Raw genomic sequence first — 6,053 nt, forward strand, 5'->3', positions numbered from 1 at the left:
TGTCACACTGTCACTATAAAAACGTGAATCAGAACCAAATGATTTAGTTTTCTTGATTGCTTTGCCTGTGTTTGTAGGGTAATCAAATCATGATTGAGTTCACACTTCCACTAGTCCTAGGCATAGGTAGAGATGGGCATAATACCCGGTTCCAAACCCGACCCGGTAGAACTGACCTGGAACCGATTCCAGTTCCTACCCGACGTATAGTAGAACTGGTTCCGGGTTCAAAATACCCGACAGTTCCTACCTGGTTCCACATTTTATGAATAAAAATGGTTCCTACCTGGAACCGGTTCCCTGTAAACATTTAGGACCCGATTGTCTATGTTACCGTTGGAATCGATTCCTAGCCGTTGAAATCGATTCCTAGCCGTTGAAATCGATTCCTGACCGATGCCAAACTGCATTTATTGTGTTTTATTACTGTTGGAATCGATTCTAGCCGTTGGAATCGATTCCTAACCGTTAGAACCGGTTCCTATAAATTGTTAGCCATTCATTAAAGGGGTTAGTAATGAATGTTTGAAGTGGATGAATGAAAGAGAATGGAGAATATGGGTATTTATACCAAAAACCGGTTATAATATTCAATAATCGGTTTCCAACGACATTATAGCCGTTGGAACCGATTCCTGTAGTACAAATAACAGCTTTTCTTTAAATTATCCGATGGAATCGGTTCCTCTGAGTAAACGGTTCCACAATACCTGAAACCAGTTACAGTCGGTTCTAGTTTTAGTGGTTAATACTCGGGTACGAACTGGAACCGGTTCCATTCACTGTCATCAGGAACCGGGTACGGATAGGAACCGGTTCCGGCTATTAAAAAGAACTGATTATGCCTATCTCTAGTCGTAGGGATTTTTTTTAGAATTTTGGCTCAACAAATTTAGCTTCATTGGATTCTACAACAATGTTTAATATATAATCTACATAGAATATTCGTGTTTTGCAATGCTCTACATATTCGGTGAATATACAGCCAAGACCCTTCTCACTCAAAAACTTTGTTAGGGTATTCATAACCGTTTAAATATATTTGGTTAAGGATGTAACGATTTCACTAGTATTCACTTCACATCAACCAATTTTTAATCATTATTTGTTTATTTAAGTATGATCTTTTTTTAAATCACAATATACTAATAATAAATAAAAATAAGTTAATTTCACAAACTAATCAAAGTCTATATTGTCATCGTTATCGTCATAAGTAGGGTCGTGGATTCATTTTTTTAAATATGTAGGAAATGTTTTTATAAATACTGAGTACTGGGAGAGAGTTTAGTTGTGGTGTATCATACAACTGGTTCGACCGGTTCAACCGGTCTGGTCATTGGTCCACTGGTTCAACCGGTCTGGTCACTGGTTCACTGGTCTGACTCGATGTAAGAACTGGCGGGTGTTTTAAAATTAATAGGGTGAAATTTGAAAAAAAACATGCCGAAATCCGGTTCAATCCTTTAATAACCCGGTTCAACTAACTGTTTTTTCGTTTCGACCGCCGGTTCACCGGTTCAATGTCAATCCGGTCTAATATACTAAACCGGACCAGTTAGAGCTTCGGTTCCTGGTCTGACCGGTAGGTCCGATCCGGTTTTCAAAACATTGGGTGTACGTAAAAATAATATTTTGGTATATATAAGGTTTAAGTTTAAGAAATGGTTTGTAGCGGTTGGGGTGTTTGGGGACCCCCACCCAACGGTCCTTTTCCTTCCTTTCACGCCCATGGTGCGCTCAAGATGGCTCTTTTCATAGTGAGCTTGGCGCTTTGTGGGACGATGTTTAACAATGGGTCACAACCACCTCATTAGGGGTGTGAGCTCATTACAAACAGCCTTATAGTTTTAGGAAGGCAGACCATTAGTCCATTTCCCTACAACTTTTTTTAGTTTTAAAATCAAATCTCACATGCACTAGGGCGGACCCAAGGTGATATGAAGGGTGTGACTTTGTCACCTAACACCCATGAAGTTTCTTTTTTATCTATTAACTAGTGATGGAATCAAGCTCAATATGAGGTGACGGACAATGATTGGGTGTGATGAGTGATGGAAAGTGGAGCACCCCTACCCCCTAATAATAACATATTACATACAATCAATTTGTGTACAAGGTTAATTAAATTTCACGTCTCACTAAATCTTTCCAATAACTAAGTGTATATATAATGAAACAATTTCATTTAAATACTATCAACATAAATATTTTACCATCACTCAAAGCAAGAGTAATCTATGGGTTTGCCACGTGAAAAAACACTAATTCTTTCTCTTGTAGTTCTTGGTATGTGTTTGTGTCAAATAACATCAAGAACTCCAAGTGATGCACACATATCACAAAAACATGATCTATGGATGGCTTGATACGGTCGTGTGTACAAAAATAACGCTGAGAAGGAAATGCGCAGCAACATTTTTAAGAAAAATGTGGAGTTCGTCGAATCGTTTAACTCATTCGGAGATCGGTCTTACAAGCTGGCTATCAACCATTTTGCAGACCGAACAAAGGATGAGTTAAAAGCCTATGCCACTGGGCACAATGATCCGGTTGATTTGAAATCACATGTAGCAACATCGTTCAAGTATGAAAGTGTGAGTGAAGTGCCAGATAGCATGGATTGGAGGGAGAAAGGAGCTGTTACTGAAATCAAGGGTCAAGGCGCATGTGGTAAATCAATATTCAATACTACATATTTGGAACAAATCTTAATGTTATGGGAACTTAAAATATGATCAAGCTGACCGTTTAATTTACGAAAGTGATTTTTTTACAGAAATATGATATTACTTTTTTTTTCTTTAATTTAATAAATGTTTCAATGCCCGGATTCACGAGTTGACCAAGGCTTACTTGAAAATTGTTTTTCTCTGATTAAATTTTTATTGGTTTTCTAGAGCAGCAAATATATATTTATTGGTACATTATTTGTTTATATTTAAATTTTACTTTTTTCTTTTTTTACGTTTTACTGTAATTTTATTTTAACTAGGGTTAAGACCCGCCCGCGTTAATGTTATGGGAACTTAAAATATGATCAAGCTGACCGTTTAATTTACGAAAGTGATTTTTTTACAGAAATATGATATTACTTTTTTTTTTCTTTAATTTAATAAATGTTTCAATGCCCGGATTCACGAGTTGACCAAGGCTTACTTGAAAATTGTTTTTCTCTGATTAAATTTTTATTGGTTTTCTAGAGCAGCAAATATATATTTATAGGTACATTATTTGTTTATATTTAAATTTTACTTTTTTCTTTTTTTATGTTTTACTGTAATTTTATTTTAACTAGGGTTAAGACCCGCCCGCGTTGCGGCGCGGGTATATCGTAAATATTGAATGGATTAGTCCAAACGTTATATAATGCATTAACCATATGAAAACACACATTTCGACGTATCCAGTTGAACTCAGTGTAACCTGTATAAGCATTGTGATTGGATCAAACGTAAAGTAAATGGAATTCATATCGAACAATCATAACGTATTATATGTGACCCAACTTATACAAAGAAAACGTAACGGGTACGAAGGAAAATATGCACATGTAATCGAAAGAGATTAGCTAGAGCTTTCAAAAAAAGGGAGAAAAAGAAACCATAATTTGACTCCACTCGGTTCGAAACAAACTTTATGAAACATACATAAAATAAACACGAAAACATATTATATTTGACCTGAATCATTTCCCAAAAAACTTTACGTCGAATCGTAGAACAACTTGAATTTATACGAAAACGTACATAGAAATATGCATGTAAAAATGGTTTCTTTAAACGAAAACGTATTATATTTGACCTGACTCGTCTATAAAGAAAGTTTATGTCGGAATGTAGAATAAATCATCTTTACACATACCCGTACATAAAATATGCACGTAAAAATAGTTTTTAAGTAAAGGAAGTATAGGGGTAAACCGAAACAAAAAATTAGTAAAAAAATTTAATAGGTTAAAAATGTTCGTAAAACCGTGTCAAGTAGCACCAATGCCACAACCACATCGACTCTCAACATAATAAAAATAAAATAGATAAAATGGTAAAAATTACACTGAACGAAAAACAGACTAAAATCGTTGAACCACGCACACCCGTTACAGTGTCTTAGTGCGAAGAAATTAACCAGAAACGTAAAATGTAGAAAATAATAACTTAGTCGATCAACGACCCGCCCGTTGCGGCGAACTTTTCAAAAGGAGAAAAATGGACGCGTTGCGACGGGTCTGTCAAATATGAAAAAATAGAGCAAAAACGTTGAACCTCACATGCACGCTACGACATGTTAACTCGCAAAATTTAGAACGAAACGTAAAACGGAAAACTTGCGAAAGATAAAAAGTATGGGGGACGAAAGTTGTAAATAATAAAGTGTTGTGTTAAATTATAAAAGATGGAAAACTTTGGGTTAAAAGTAAAAAAATGAAAAGGGGTTAAAATGTAAAATATGAAATGTTTAGGTTAAAAGTGAAAAGTAAAGTTTTTTTTTTGAAACACTTCCCAAGCACAAAGTACAAGTCATGGTGCACATATAAGTTGCTTATTTATATATGGAATAATAGTTAAAAATACTTTTAACCTCGTTAGTTAAAGTTATTAGTGTTTATTTATTCAACAAATCAATTTAAAAAAATAAAGTTTATATTTGTTTTGTTACACTTTTGTTTTGTTTTTTGTTGATTTATTATATAATATATACATCCATACAATTAGAAAAGGTTTTAAAAAAGAATTGATCAAAATAAAACATTTAGAAAAATAAGCCTGGTGGTTCCTATGGAACAACAATTTGCATCTTTTGTGTCATGCATGGATATGGTCACAAAATAACTTTGTTGTGCTAGATGACACATGCAAGTAATTAAAGTCATGATCATTTTCTCAAAACCAACTATTTATTGGCCATATGGTGATAATTTTTTATTATAATTTGGTTTTCGGTTTTCAAATTTTAATAGGAAGTTGCTGGGCGTTTTCGACAATCGCTGCGGTGGAAGGAATTACTCAACTTACCACCGGCAAATTGATGTCACTTTCTGAGCAGCAGCTTATAGATTGTAACCGAAATGATGCAAGTGGAGGATGTAATGGCGGAAATAAGGAAAATAGCTTTGCATATATTGTGAAAAATGGCATAAACAATGAAACTGGTTACCCTTATCATGCAGCAGATGGAACATGCATCTCGGCCAATGAGGCAGCCCGGGTAGCCAACATTACTGGTTATGAAATTGTACCAGCTAACAATGAGACATTATTGTTGAATGCTGTGTCCCAACAGCCTATATCAGTTTCCATAGATGCAAATGCTGATGAATTCAAGTACTACCCGAGTGGTGTTTTTACAGGTCCTTGTGGTACAAATTTAACCCATGATGTTACATTGGCTGGGTATGGAACATATGATGGTATGAAGTATTGGTTAGTGAAGAATTCATGGTCCAAAGATTGGGGTATTGATGGATATATGATGATCCAACGCGATGTGAAAGCCGTAGAAGGACTGTGTGGAATCGCAAAGCAAGCGTCGTTTCCAACAGCTTAATCGTTTGTTAATTATGCTGATTAGTGTTGAATATTAATTTGGTAGAGTTGTTAAGCATTAATTTGGTAGAGTTGCATTTTTAAATAAATTACTCTATTTCTGTATTTGTTTAACTTTTGAATGTTTAACAAAAGTTTACTTATGACCATCCGTAGTGGCCAACATTTTGGCGTTTTTCCCCCTCAAACACGCCCCAAAACGTCTGGTCCCCACCCCCGCCGGCGCTTTCCAGCGTTATTTAGCAAAAAAGCCCCCCTAGCGTGATTTGAAACACGCTGAAACTTCATTTGTTTGCCCAATAGGACCTTGCCATGTGTGTATAATTAGTTTTAATTAAGTACTTGAAATTAATTTCATAGTTATGCGAATCTTTGATGAATTGAAGCAATTATTAATCCTTTTATATGGTCATTTGTTAAAAAAAACTTTTATAACTTTTAAGTTTCTTTTAACACACAAAAGTTACAAAACACTTTAAAATTACATATAAAAACGTGTTATCTAAC

General features: G+C 35.0%; 1 pseudogene; it reads left to right on the forward strand.

Moving 5' to 3' along the window:
• Window positions 1–2,240: 2,240 nt before the first annotated feature.
• Window positions 2,241–5,547, forward strand: LOC110887591 (annotated as a pseudogene).
• Window positions 5,548–6,053: the final 506 nt, after the last annotated feature.

This window comes from Helianthus annuus, chromosome 14 (genome assembly GCF_002127325.2).
Source record: "Helianthus annuus cultivar XRQ/B chromosome 14, HanXRQr2.0-SUNRISE, whole genome shotgun sequence".
NCBI classification, from domain to species: domain Eukaryota; kingdom Viridiplantae; phylum Streptophyta; class Magnoliopsida; order Asterales; family Asteraceae; genus Helianthus; species Helianthus annuus.